The sequence below is a fragment of the Hylobates moloch genome, unplaced genomic scaffold (assembly GCF_009828535.3).
Source record: "Hylobates moloch isolate HMO894 unplaced genomic scaffold, HMol_V3 SCAFFOLD_15, whole genome shotgun sequence".
Classification (NCBI taxonomy): Eukaryota; Metazoa; Chordata; class Mammalia; order Primates; family Hylobatidae; genus Hylobates; species Hylobates moloch.
The window spans coordinates 79,655,919-79,669,146 of NW_026652290.1; the positions used below are offsets into that span (position 1 = coordinate 79,655,919).

The 13,228-nt window shown below is 48.2% G+C and overlaps 1 long non-coding RNA gene across 1 annotated transcript; it reads right to left on the reverse strand.

Moving 5' to 3' along the window:
- Window positions 1–9,040: 9,040 nt before the first annotated feature.
- LOC131381365 (uncharacterized) lies at window positions 9,041–11,531 on the reverse strand. The gene is made up of 2 exons (XR_009210061.1): window positions 10,684–11,531; window positions 9,041–9,813 (listed from the first exon to the last, which is right to left on the reverse strand). It is a non-coding gene; the product is annotated as an uncharacterized LOC131381365 (long non-coding RNA).
- Between the last annotated feature and the right edge of the window lie 1,697 nt (window positions 11,532–13,228).

Sequence of the window (13,228 nt, forward strand, 5' to 3'; positions counted from 1 at the left end):
TGTCTTTAAGGGGTGTGAAGAAAGGGGCAGGAGGCCTCTCTGGTCCTGGGAGCCCTGCTGGTTGTGGTGATAGTGCCTGGATGTCAGGGTTTGGGGCTGGATGGGGAGATCCCATGCTTTAATCCGTGCTTCATAATTCCAGGACATACATGCCAAGAGCTTGGGGCCTTTATGTTGAAAAAGTCTCCTTGGCCCAGTGACCCAGAGGTGAGGAGACTGACCTAGGTCTGCAGTGTCTCCTGGGTGGCACCAAGCTGCCTGATATGATTTGGCTCTGTGTCGCCACCCAAATCTCATCTCAAATTGTAATCCCCATAATCTCCACATGTTGAGGGAGGGACCTCATGGAAGGTGACTGGATCATGGGGCAGTTTCCCTCATGCTGGTCCTGTGATACTGAGGGAGTTCTCACGAGATCTGATAGTTTTATAAATGGCAGATCCCCCCGGGCTTAACACACTCACTCTCACCTGCTGCCATATAAGATGTGCCTGTTCTCCTTCCACCATGATTGTAAGTTTCCTGAGGCCTCCCCAGTCATGCGGAATTGCCAGTCAAGTACACCTGTTTTTCTTTAAGCATTACCCAGTCTTGGGCAGCTCTTTATAGCAGTGTGAGAACAGACTAATACACTGCCCTTTTTGGAACAACCTTCTTGAAGATAGAGTGAGGACAGATGAGTCCATTTATTTACCAAGGTCCTCCAGGCTTCTAGGTGAAAACTGGCAGAAGCCATCATGGTACAAGAATTGTTTACATAATGATTTTCACTTATAAGATTATTTGCTTTTTTCAAAATCTATTTTATAGGTAAGGAAACTGAGGCTCAGAGAAGTTAAGTAACGTTAAGTAACGTGTCCAAGTGATACAGCAACATGGAGTCCTTGCTCTAAAAACCCATACTTCTGACTAGGCACAGGGAAGAAATGATTCTAAAACATTAAAGCTTCTGTCTCCAGTCTTGATTTTGCCCTTCATTTCCAACAAACTGCTGCTTTTGTAGCATCTTCAGGGTCTTACCTTAAACAAGTTGGGTGGGCTCTCTCAAGCAATTCTGTGGGCTGACTTTGCTTTCCGCAAAGCCTTGGAGGAGAAGCTCTGTTGGGAGCTGGCTGTGTCCTGCCCATCTCCCATCACAGTCAGGCCCTGCCCTTCCTCTGTGTTCTCCGTGTGCTGCTCACAGCTGCCATTTCCAACTTCCATGAAGATAGAAATTGCTCCTTCCCCAGCCTTGGGTTCTCCAACTCCAGACAATGAAATGCCATTTCACGTATCAATCAGCAGTAACACCTCCTTACATCAGCCCAGGTCTTTCAGGCTCATCATCACACTTAGGCTCACTACAACCTTGTGAGTGGGCAGGGCAGGTTTCCCCAGGTTGCAGTTGGGGAAACTGAGGTTTAGAGCAATGGATGTGAACTTAGCCTTGTTAATCAAAGTCTCCTGGTGCAAAAATGTCCTTTCTGTCCTGACTCCCTGATGGCTGATGCTGCTAGAGGTAAAAGGCAGCCTGGACTCTTGCTGAGTAGGCAGTGGACCTCAGAAAGCCAGATTCTCTCTGCGGGAGATGAGCATTCTGCTATGGGTAATCTAATGGAGTGGGACTTGCCTTACCAGCCATTTTTGACATCTGAAAGGAAAGAGCGTGGAATATTTTTAAGGAACAGATGGAAGAGCCCTTGGGGATAGGCAGTGGCTTTGAGTGTAGCTCAGGAATAGGGAGCAGTTGGCAAATACACTAAAGAATATTTAAACTAGCGCAAGCTTCAAGTAGCCCACTTGTGTGTCTCAGAGCCTCTTTGGGCCTCTGTAAACAGCAAATCGCTTGAGCGTCAGACTGTTTTCATAGCTGTCCCGCACACTGGGAATATTAGATGAAGCAAACCTTTTATTTAGTTCCTGACAGGTAATTAAATTTGCCTCTGCATTGGTTTGTGATCCAGCCAAGGAGCCAGGAGTAGCATTCTGAATGGCTGCAGCTATTTGCTGGAATATTACAACTTAATTTTGCCTCTCAAGTTGTAAGTAGAGATCTTGATTCAGTGGAAAGTTTGACTCAGGCTTGGGGCTCCAGGTTGGAGATTTCATTTTTTCCAGCAGGAGTTTGCTCTCCATCGCAAACATGTGAGAGCCCCGTTTCCACATTTTTTCCAGAGTGGCAAACTGTGGGAAAAACGGAAAGTTACAAAGTAAAGAAAAACAGCAATTGGCAATAGCAAGGGAAGGAATCCGATGCCGTCCAAAAGACCTGTTTCTTTGGGAATCAGGGCTTATTTCAGTAACAGAAAGTAGTTTTGGATTCTATGTTCATTGCAAATGCCAAAAAGAGCACCATGGCTCTGAGAGTTTTTACAAAGAGCTTGTGAGATTAGGGAGTGCAGGAAGGGCCTGATAGATGTAGCTTTCCTTAAAGTCCAAACTCAGTCTTGGGGATAGTTCTCCATAACCGAACCTAGCCACTTCCCCGTGCACCGCGCCTGGACTCCAAGGGCGGCGCAGCGGCCTTGAGCAGCCGAGCAGCTCCGCAGCTCCTCTCCTTCCTGGTATGGGGGGCCAACGTTGCTCCTTGTTCAGCAAATGCCTGGTTTGAAGGATGGAAGAGAGGAGTACCAGGCTGCGGCACCAAAGTAGAATCACAGAAACCTCATCGTTGAAAGGGACATTGAAGATCTTCAGATCTTACTGTCTGCCCTAATCCATGATTCTATCTACAGCCTCACAGCAAGGCCTTGTCCACACTATGTCTGAATACCTCCAGTGACAAGAAATGCACTACCCACCAAGGCAGCCTTTGTAACTCTACATAGCCTTGTTCTTCCCTTTACAACCTGAGTTGGCTCTCCCTTTAGCTTCTTCCCTGTGGTCCTTCCTTGGAACCATGTGGAAAAGCTCGATTGCTCTTCCACCTGGCACATGTAAATAATGCTCAATAACTGCTGTCTACAAGTATGATTTCTGAGCCCCATGAACCCAAGCTCCCTGTGTACCGCTTGCCCCCTTCATTTTGCAGCTCACCCCCAAGCACGATATGGTTTGGCAGTCTGGTTCTGCTGCCTGGAATTTTCTGATGCATTAGTAATACCACTGTTAAGTTTCTCAGAACAGGAGTGGAGCCCATTGCAGCACTCCCTCCTGCCCCCACAATGGCACGCACTCCGTGCTCACAGAGGGAAAGGCTCTGAAAGCCACAGGCAGAGGCAGCTCGGTCTTTCTTTTCCCAAACCAGTGCAGGTGGAGGATCCTGGAGCTTCAGGAAGCACTCCCTCAGGAGCAAACAGAGCTTGCAGTTCTGGGCTGAGAGGACAGGAATGGGGGAGTTGGCCTGACACTGTACTTGCTGTTCATGTAATGGTGCCTCTGGAATCCTGAGCTCTAGCCTCAGGGCTGAGTTGGGCTAGGGTGGGTCATGGAAGGCTATCCCCAAGATTGAGTTTGGACTTCAGGTTGGGCTGTTTGGGGTTTTCCTCGTCCAGTCTTCTGCTCCAGAAAAGAAATCCTGAGCTTCAGGTTATCAACCAACCAGGAAAGCTCATGTGACTTTAAGAACTATGCCACTAACACACTTGGACTCACAAAACTATAGTCAGAAAGTTTTGAGAATTTGGAGTCAGAAGTCTCAGGTTTAAATCCAAGTTCATTCCATCACTTACCATGTGACCTTGGTATGTCTTACAACCTCTCTGATTCTTTTTCCTTTTTGAGTCTTAATTCCTCATCCATAAATTGGGTCTAATAATATCTACATGCTACATTCTTCAGGGGTATCCTAAAGAATGGATGATCTCACATTGGAAAACTACTTAGCACAGTGCTACACATCACTGATAGATCCTTATTAAATATTCTTCTCCCTTGGTTCCCTTTCAGTTTTCTCATCTTTCTTGGTGATCATAATGCTTATTTGGCAGGATTTTCAGGATCAAGTGAGATTATCTATAAATTACAAAGTGATATATGATGCTTATACTTACCATTATTATTATTCGGAGAGGAACATATTAAGCGGTCTTGATAGGAATCAGGAATATTGGCTGGGCTATCTTTCCACCCTGGTGCCAGGCCAAAGGCCAAGGACTGTTCATCTTACTCCACAGGCAAATGAGGGAGATATCGCGAGGCAGTGTTAGGGTGTCCTGGAGGGAACAGAGGCGGCTATGGCTATAAAGTGTTCTGTTCATATATTTATTCTGAATACATTTACTGAGGGCATCTAAAATGCTGCGTGGAGTGATGTTGTCTGTGGACCTTGCAACAAAGTTAATTTGCCCAAGAAATTGGTTCGTGTGCAGGTGTGCATTTAAGTTCTACAAACTAGGTCTTCATCTGACCATGACCTAGGGAAAAGACATTTCTCCTTTGATATTTGAATTTTAGAAGAAAGGAAGAGAGGAAGGAAGGGAGAAAGGGAGAAAGGGATGAGGAGGAGGAAGGAAGGAAGGAAGGAAGGAAGGAAGGAAGGAAGGAAGGAAGGAAGGAAGGAAGGAACAATTAGAAGGTCTCAAAGAAATTGTTCAAGCACTGATGGATTCTCATGGAGTTAAAGCATGACTGTTGTCAGGTTTTGAATATATCTGGAGAACTCTGTCCTGTGGGTTGTAGGGGCTTTGAGGGCCAGTGAGTGTGGGGCCAGGGGTCTTTGTGGACTCTTGCAATGGGAGTGCTTCATTTGGGTTGACAGTCTGTGACTCTCTACAGGCAAAATTGACTGGTGCTGCCATTTTTCCAGGGCTGAAGCTGCTTGGGCTGCTTATTGCATTTGCAGATTTGCAAGCAAACGTATGTGTTTTACAAATGGAGTGAACGCCTTATGTTTCTGATTGATGGGCCATCAGTTGCACAGTTGTTGGGCAGTGATTGATTTTCCAACCCAGCTGCTCCAGCTGTGCTGCAAATGCGCCTTGTCTGAAGTCAGAGGGCTAGTGTTGTAAGCCATGGAGAAGATCCTAATTGGAGTGATCCCTGAGAAATTGGCCATTGTGATGGCTAACAGCCATTAATTTTTGGGCTTTGCTTGGGGTGCTAAACTACAAGCTTTCCCTTGGTAATTGCCATTCCCAACTGGATCAGTGCCATTTTGAAACTCATGATGATGCAGATGGGGCCAACAGAAGCTTATTCTTGTACAGTCTGCTGAACCAAAACTCAATTTTTGAAACATCTTGTTTTGAAATTCGAAGTTAACACATGCTCATTTTAAAGTTCTCAAAATATATAGAAAGGTAGAATAAAGATAGTGAAAGTCAACCACATTCTCACCATCCATAGATAACCATGGTTAATATTTTGAAGTATTGTATTTTGGTTATTTTATTCTACATGAGTATAACTTACACTTTTTCAGACTTGGGTTCATACTTTAAACATAATATACTTTAAAATTTTTAAATTATAATTGGGAACACAACATATGCCTTTAAATTAAAAATGAAATTGCTGAGCACACAGATAATGTAAGCTTGATTGCAGCTGGAGAGAGAATTAACAGTAACGTGAGGAGGGGATAAGCCAGGAGACCTGGCTTACAAACGGTCTTGCCCTGGCATTAACTTATGCTGGGTGCCTAATCTGTAAAATAGTGACATGAATACCTGCCTCACTTTCTCAAGGGGCTATGAAGTGCCATCCTGTGCAACACATCGGAGTCAAGCATGTAATAAAGGGAAAATATTTTCATTATCACTTAAGAAAGGAAAATGTTCCCAGCATGTCAATTGCACCCATTTGTTTAGAGTCTGGCTAATTAGAAATGATCCTGTTTCACTGGAGTAGACCAGGTGGGCAGCACATGATCAGCTCTTCCTCTGGGTTTTGACTGTAGGGGTAACATGGGGATAAGAGAACCTATTCTGCCTGTGGGGAGGGTTTGGGCCAGGCCTCTTCAAGCACCAACATCTGCCATTTGGTATCCTTAAAAGGGTTAACACAGGATTTCTTTTAAACACATTGATGGATAACTTTTTGCTGCTCATTAAGGCCCTTCCCTACTTGGTCCCGAGGAGTGACTTTCTGGCAGTATTCTCCGACATGCCTGTTCAGAGCACTGGCTTCACACTGTGGGCAGGGCAACCCGGTTCAAAGGCTGCCCTGAGGCTTGGAGGGATGGTTGACCACGGTGATACATCACAGTGGTGCCTCCTGGCAGGGCTGCTGCATGGAGGCTCAAAGGGCCTCTTCACCTTGGGGGTCTGGGTCAGGCAGTCAAGTGGCCACGCTGGCTGCTGATTCCTTCTGCCAAGGGGGTCTTTTAAGATTTAGTCTCTCTGTGGCCAATAAACTCATCTAACATCCAGGCCAGGACTGGGCTCCCTTCTGAGCTATGTATGACTGATGGCGGCCTAACTTTAGTGTCATAATTTGAAAAGAGACCCCCCAAAAAATCAACTTTTGTGCTTTTTGAGTTCTTAAAATTTTTATTCCAGGAGAGGAAGTTAAACTCACAGGAGCTCCCTCTTGAACGTCTAGGTTCTGGCCCCTGGACCACTCCATGTGGGGTTTGGTGTTTGCTGAACAAAATCCTCATAGCAACTAGTGTAGGAGTCCTCGAGCTTGCCCGCACATGAGAACCACCTGAGGTTCTATCACAGACCAATTAGATCAGAACCTCTGGGGGCAGAGCCCAGGCCATGGTATTTTTAAAAAGCTCCTCAGATGATTCAAATGTGCTGCTAAGGTTCCAGACCATTGAAGGGGGTAGGGTGGCTTCAGAGAATGCCGCCAAATGCCCTCATTGCCAAAGTGACAAGACTGAGCCCAGGGGAGATGAAGTAACATGTTCACTATAAAGCACAGCTAGATGGAGGCACGCTGACCTCTGGAGTCCCAGTCTCTGAGGTGGGCCACCTTTGGAAGTGTTCTGTTTGTCCTGAGTATGAGCTGAACTAGTGACTCATCCGCATAGCAGCAGCTATAAAAACAAAGGGCAAGCGCGCTCTAGGAAGTCTTTTAGTTCTATGAAGACTGTTGTGGTGTTTTCTCTCCTCTCTGATGCTGTGGCTGAGCAGGGTGTCACCAGTGACCTGGGGAAGGACCCATGATACACTTAGAGGATTAGAGGAGACATGGGGGAGGGGGCAGGAGACCTGATGACCAGCAGGACGGGGGGCTGGACAGCACAGAGCTGGGAGTGAGAACACCCAGCTCTGTCTTCTCTTTCTGCTGTGGCTTTGCCATGTTCCCAGCCTCCTCCAGCCTTCCTTTTCCCAACTGCAAAAATAAGACTTCATTTACAGAATCTTAGATTTACAAGGTGCTTCCAGAAGACATGTGCTCTGGTCCTTGCAGCAGTGCTGTGAGGCAGAGGGAGCAGGAAGCTTCATCTCCATCTTATAGATGTAACACAAATGTTGAGAAGCTTCACAGGCCTCACCATAGGGTGAGAACATCTCAGAGCCCGCTCCCATCCCATCCTCTAGCATTCTCTATAAGTTTCCAATACCTCATGTGAGTTCTTAAACCAGTCTGTTGGTTTCAGACTCCAGGCACAACTCACCTATCCTTCCTGCCCAGCTTCTGGGACACAAGTCCTCACCCCTGCCCCTTGGCCCTCCCACCTCCCCTGCAGTGTCAGTGCTGGGTGAGGGTCACTCGCCGGATGGTCCCAGGGTACGGAACTCCTTCTTCCCCCAAATCAGTGCTACTCTTGGCCAGCCTGGCCTTGAGAGCTCTGCTTAGCAAGAGCCTCCTGAGCGTTCTCCCAGCTTCTGCTACTGACCCCGCTAGCCACCCAAGTCTAAGTAGTTTGATCATTCCTCCAAATTCCAATCTTCTCAACCCTTTGTGCTCACCTTGACCTTCAGAGCTTCTGGGAGTTTGAACAGAGTCAATTGAGCCCCCCTGGTAAGTCTAGGGCACAGAATGGGGCTGGGGAGGGGCGTCAGCCATGCGAACAGAGCTGCCCGCCACTAAGGTCCTGTTACACAGAGGAGGAGACTGGGGCCCCACGTCACTGAGCCTGTGAATGACATGGTGAGAAAGGAAACCTCCACCATCTGAACCCAGGCCGGTGCAGATGAGAGTCATACCCAGTTCAGGGAAAGGGAAAGCAGGCCTCTGAAAGAGCACATGCCAGTGCCTGGGGCTGATTCTGAAGGCCACCCTCTCCCCCACCCCCGGCCTTCAGGCCCAAGCACCCTGGGGCGCTCCCAGGCGCAGGTGGGCCATGGGCTGCCCGCATCCCCACCGCTAACAAAGGCCCCGCGCCCTGGCGGCCTCCCGAGGCCGGCGGCCTTTGAAGCGCACAGCCTGGATTATTTAATATAATGGAACAGTGCAACCTGACCCATCAGAGACATAAATTTCCAGGTGTTTTAAATTTGTTTTCCCCGTCAGAATGGTAAATGGCAGATAGTAAAATTCGGCACCAGGTCGTGGCTGTGGGTGCAGAGCTGGCCACAGGCTGGGCTCCTGCCACTCCAGGGTGGGCTCGGCGGCCTAGGCAGCCCAGGGTGCACCAGAGGCGGCCCCGTGTCCACGGACTACCCTGGACATGAGGCTCCGAAGCTCTGAGAAAGATCCTAGGCCAGGGCTAGGTGGGGATCCCGGGTCCTTGGTTTCAGAAGGAGTCTCAGGGTATCTAAGTTTTCTGCCCATGAGGGTCTCTTACCCTGACATCTGTGCAGAGAAACCAACAGCCCCACGCCCCCTAGGTTAATTGAGGTGTGAGTGCCTGTAACACCATAACGAGGTTTCTATTGCTCTTGCCAAGTTCAATTATGGGCGCATCTGCTTTCTGATTTTTCCAAGATGGTTTGAGTTTTTTTCTTTAAGCCCAAACTACAAAGGAACAGTCTGCACAGTAGCTTTTTGCAGAAGGTAAGAGATGCTGACTGCTTTTTCCAGACCCCTGCTTTTTTGAGATGTGTCAGAATCCACAGGGCGGCTGCTGAGGATAGATATTACTCCAAGTGATTCTGGAGAAATCTGATCTTCGCTCCCACTCCCCACAAGGCCCTTCGCCCTTTTCCCCTCAAAGTCATAAAGGATGTCTACCTTTGTGAGGCAGGTTCCCCTGTCTGCTACCTAGAAACCTGTGATCTGTCACTTTGAATGGAGAAATCATTTCATATTTATTTCCCAAATGGAAGCACTGGCTCAGAGAAGGTGGAAACTCCAGAAATTAGTGTAATTCAGGGGATGGAAGTGGGAAGGCCCTTGTTCATTACCAACATAATTGTCATTCTCTACTTGCTTTGGGGGTAGGGCCTTAAACACGGTTAGCTTCTGGTGTAATGAAATAGTTACATTTTGCTGATAAAGTTCTCTCTATTGGTCCAGCGTTGTGTGTGTGAGTGTGTACATGTATGTGTGTCTGTGGGGGAGTGGGGCCAAGGAAACCCGATGCAGATCTGTGAGACAGTAGAGACAGTAGGTGTCAGCTGGCCCTCGAACTTACCCTCTGTTACCCACAGACGCGCACAGCTCACGAAGCTGTGTATGGAAGGTGTCAGTGGAGCAGGGACAGTCGTTGGGACTACAAAACTCAGAAGCTAGAGACAGGACAGACTCTTTCTGGCCTCGTGGTGAGGGAGAGGCTTTCTGGAGGAGGTCGGCCTTCAGGCTGGGGCTAGGGAGATGCTGAGGGAGGGGCAAGCATGAGCTCAGGAAGGAGGAAGGCAAAGTGCAATTGGGGCTGGAGGACAGTGAGAGATGGTGTGTAAAGACCAGAGCCTGGTGGGGCAGGACCTCAGGTGTCCTGAGAAAGCTGCTCCCCCGCCTGTTGGCCTTGCAGTTGTGTTTTCAGCCTGGAGTTTCTTCCTGATGGCATGCCCCCAAGAGCAGGAGAGTGCTTCAAAGGTCAACTTCCCGGGCTCATTCCTGGAAACGGGAAACAGCGATTAGCAAATCAATTAATTAAGGCCCGGTAAACCACTGGATTATAAAGAACGGTTATTTGTTAACTGAAGACAGACCTTGGCCCCTGCTGAGAGGTGTGATTCTGGGAGAAGGCTGACCAGGAGCATGCTGAAGACAGAGGCAGGACTACCTATGTGTGAAATTCCAGCAGCCCAGCTCTGCTGATGACAGAAATGGCCATAATAAACCAAAGAGGCCACAAGTCAAACAAATAATTTGGTTGACAAATAGGAGTATAAACAAGACCTTGATTAATGAATTTCCTAATAGTTCTCTGTTTATTGACATTAGCTCAGCTTGGTCATTAAGCCTGACATTGCCCATATATGTTGCATAGCATAGCACCTTCCATTCATTCTGAGACTGCTTTGTAGCTTTTTGCCTGGATGTCTTATGCTTTAAGTCTTGTCTCCCTGACTGGGCCAGGAGCCCTTAGTTCTGAGAACCCTTTCTATGCTTACTGAAGAAAAAGGAAGGTCCTGGAGCTTCCTGTGAGTGGTAAATAGAGAAGTGAGAGAAGAAAGAAGAGCCTCCAGCTTCAGCATCTTAAATCCTAGGCATTGGGCTGGGAATCAGGGTCCAGCTCCCTCTCACTGTAACTATTGTTTCCCTTTTAGACTAAGCTGTTGTACCTGGATTGCTCCATCTTCGAGGGGAAGGGCTCATTCCAGAAGGCCTTCCTCCTTCTGGTGTTACAGGTACTGAAAAGGGAACACTGAATGGGCAGGAGACCAGAAAACACACTAAATAGAGCAAAGGTATCCCAGAAGAGCATGAGCTTCTCTGAGGCTTATCTTGGCCACCACTTAGCCTGCTTCTAACTGAACTTACCAAAGTGCTTTGGGGGACCTTAGCCATTGCCTCTGATGTTCAGAACCTAAGACGGGGTTGTCCTGGGAAATTGCCAGCGTGCCTAAAGTTGATCACCAATCCCTGGCCAGAGGACACCAAGAGCCCCTGTTCTTGTCCATGGAATGGGAATGGGCTCTGTCGACCTGGGCCAAGATTCCAGCCTGGAGCAGCTTTGTGGGCAGCTTTAGCAACACGGTGAAAAGCAAAAGCAGGAGGAGTTGAAGCTGTAAATGCCAGCTGTCTTTTTATTGGTCGTCTGCAACTTCAAAGCTTTCCCCTCTTTAAAGGAGGCCCACGCAGGTATCTAGTCAGCTCTCCGAGCTCCCGGCCTTGATGCCTTATTGATTTTCAATGTGGCTTGACTCCCAGGTGGGCAGACTTCAAACTGGTCTGTATTTTTCTGCTGTCAAGTTTCCATCCTTGTTAGTTTCCATTTCCAGCAAGATCCTGGGCATGTTTGAGGGCAGCTTTTCTTCTTTGGCTTTCTCTCAATGTTCTGGACAGGATTTCAGACATCCAGGGCTGCCGCCGCTGGGGTTGTGTCTTGTGTGGTTAATACCCAGCTGTGCCAGATGCTGGCAAGTGCGAGAGAGAAGATGCAGCCTTGTTCTCAAGGGATTCACACCCATCGGTCCATCTAAGTGTTTTCTCAGTGTGGTCACTATGGAAGGTGTGGCCAGCGGTGGAGGGTGGGGCTGGTCACTTGATGCCACCACCCCCTTTAACACATGCTCTTCAGAACTGACCTGAAGCCACCAAGTGTTTACTGAGCTGTTGTTTGCCCAGTACTGGGGAGAACAAACATTCATTCAATGCCTACTACAAATATTCATTAATACGTTCATTAAGTGCCTGTAGCAGGCCAGGCACTGAGCTTTGCTGATATTTACTAGTAGCTTTATCTAAATTTCATGTAAATTCTATGCCACTCTGTGAAGCAGGTTATTCTTAGCTCCCTTTTATAAATGAGCATGCCGGATTGCAGGGGTTTAATAATTTGCCCAAGCTTACTTCACAAGCAAAAGGCTGAGCAGAGTCTGAGCTGCTCTTGCTTGAGCACACCAGGCTGGACTGGGTGTCTGTGTGTGTTGGGGAGGAAAGGATACAGGAAGCTTGTCATCTCATTGGCACATAAATCCTATTCATGTGGAATAAATGAGCAAGATGAGGCATATATGTGGCAATAATAACAAAAGCAAACATTTCTGGCTGGGTGCAGTGGCTCACAGCTGTAATCCCAACACTTGGGGAGGCTGAGGCTGGCAGATCACTTGAGGTCAGGGATTTGAGACCAGCCTGGCCAACATGGTAAAACCCCGTTTCTACTAAAAATACAAAAAATATTAGCTGGACGTTACACGCCTGTAACCTAAGCTACTCGGGAGGTGAGGCATGAGAATCGCTTGAACCCTGGAGGTGGAGTTTGCAGTGAGCTGAGATCATGCCACTGCACTCCAGCCTAGGCGACAGAGTGAGACTCTGTCTCAAAACCAAACCAAACAAAAAAACCAATAGCAAACATTTCTATAGCACCTACCAGGTGTCAGGGACTGTTCAAGTGTTTCACCAATATGAGCTAATCCCCATGAGTGCCTGGAGGCCCAGAGGAGTTGGGTAATTCTCCCAAAGGCACGCAGCTGGGAAATGTCAGGGTCGAGATTCAGACACTGTGTCTTAAACACTTCATTGAGTGTCAAGACGGCCAGCGAGGGGCACCAGCAGTGTGGACTGAGCAGTGCCTTCTCTTTGAGAGCTTCACTGCCTGCTTTCCCAGACTTGACCTCTTCTAACCTCCAAAGAGCTGTGAGGCAGTGGCCAGGCCTCAATGTCACCCTCCTTGATAGATGAGGCAGACAGATGTCAAGTGGGTACTCAGGATGACCCAGACCACACCCCAGCCTCCTGTCTTTCCACGGCTGGGGCTTTCTGGAGGAAAAAAAAGTATCTTATCCAGTTGGGACATTGAAGAGATGTTTGGTTAGAAGTGTCTCACCTGCAAATCTGGGACAAACAGATCCAGAAAAGCGGTATCCTAAGAAACTGATCCAGGAAAGCCAGTTCCTCGCCTGCAGTTCCATCTGCTCTGGCTGCCAAGGGAGCTGGGAAAGTGATTTTTGTGACTATAAAAGAAAGAGGCAGTGGAGGTTGGAGAGGAGGCTGGGTCCAGGTCCTGAGAGAATTCCCTGGTGCCCTGGGCACAGGCCTTCTGCTCTGCAGCCTGCCTGGCTCAGCCATGCAGGAGGAGAGGCCTTTGAAGTCACAGACCACCAATAAAATTGCAGCTGGCACCAGGAGCTTACAGGACTCCAGGCGTGAGATTTTACACCACTAAGGGGCTAAGCCAGTGTTGACAGGGCTTGGAATGTGCCCTGGACTCCTTTTTCTTCTGCAAAGAGCCACTAGGGTGCCTCAGATCCTGGCTACCCTGTCACCCAATCAATCAAGGCTGCAGCAAGGGCCCGTGAGTCACCACAGGGAAGCGAGAGGAGCAGCTTGCAGTGTGGACCCAAGCCTGAATCACATG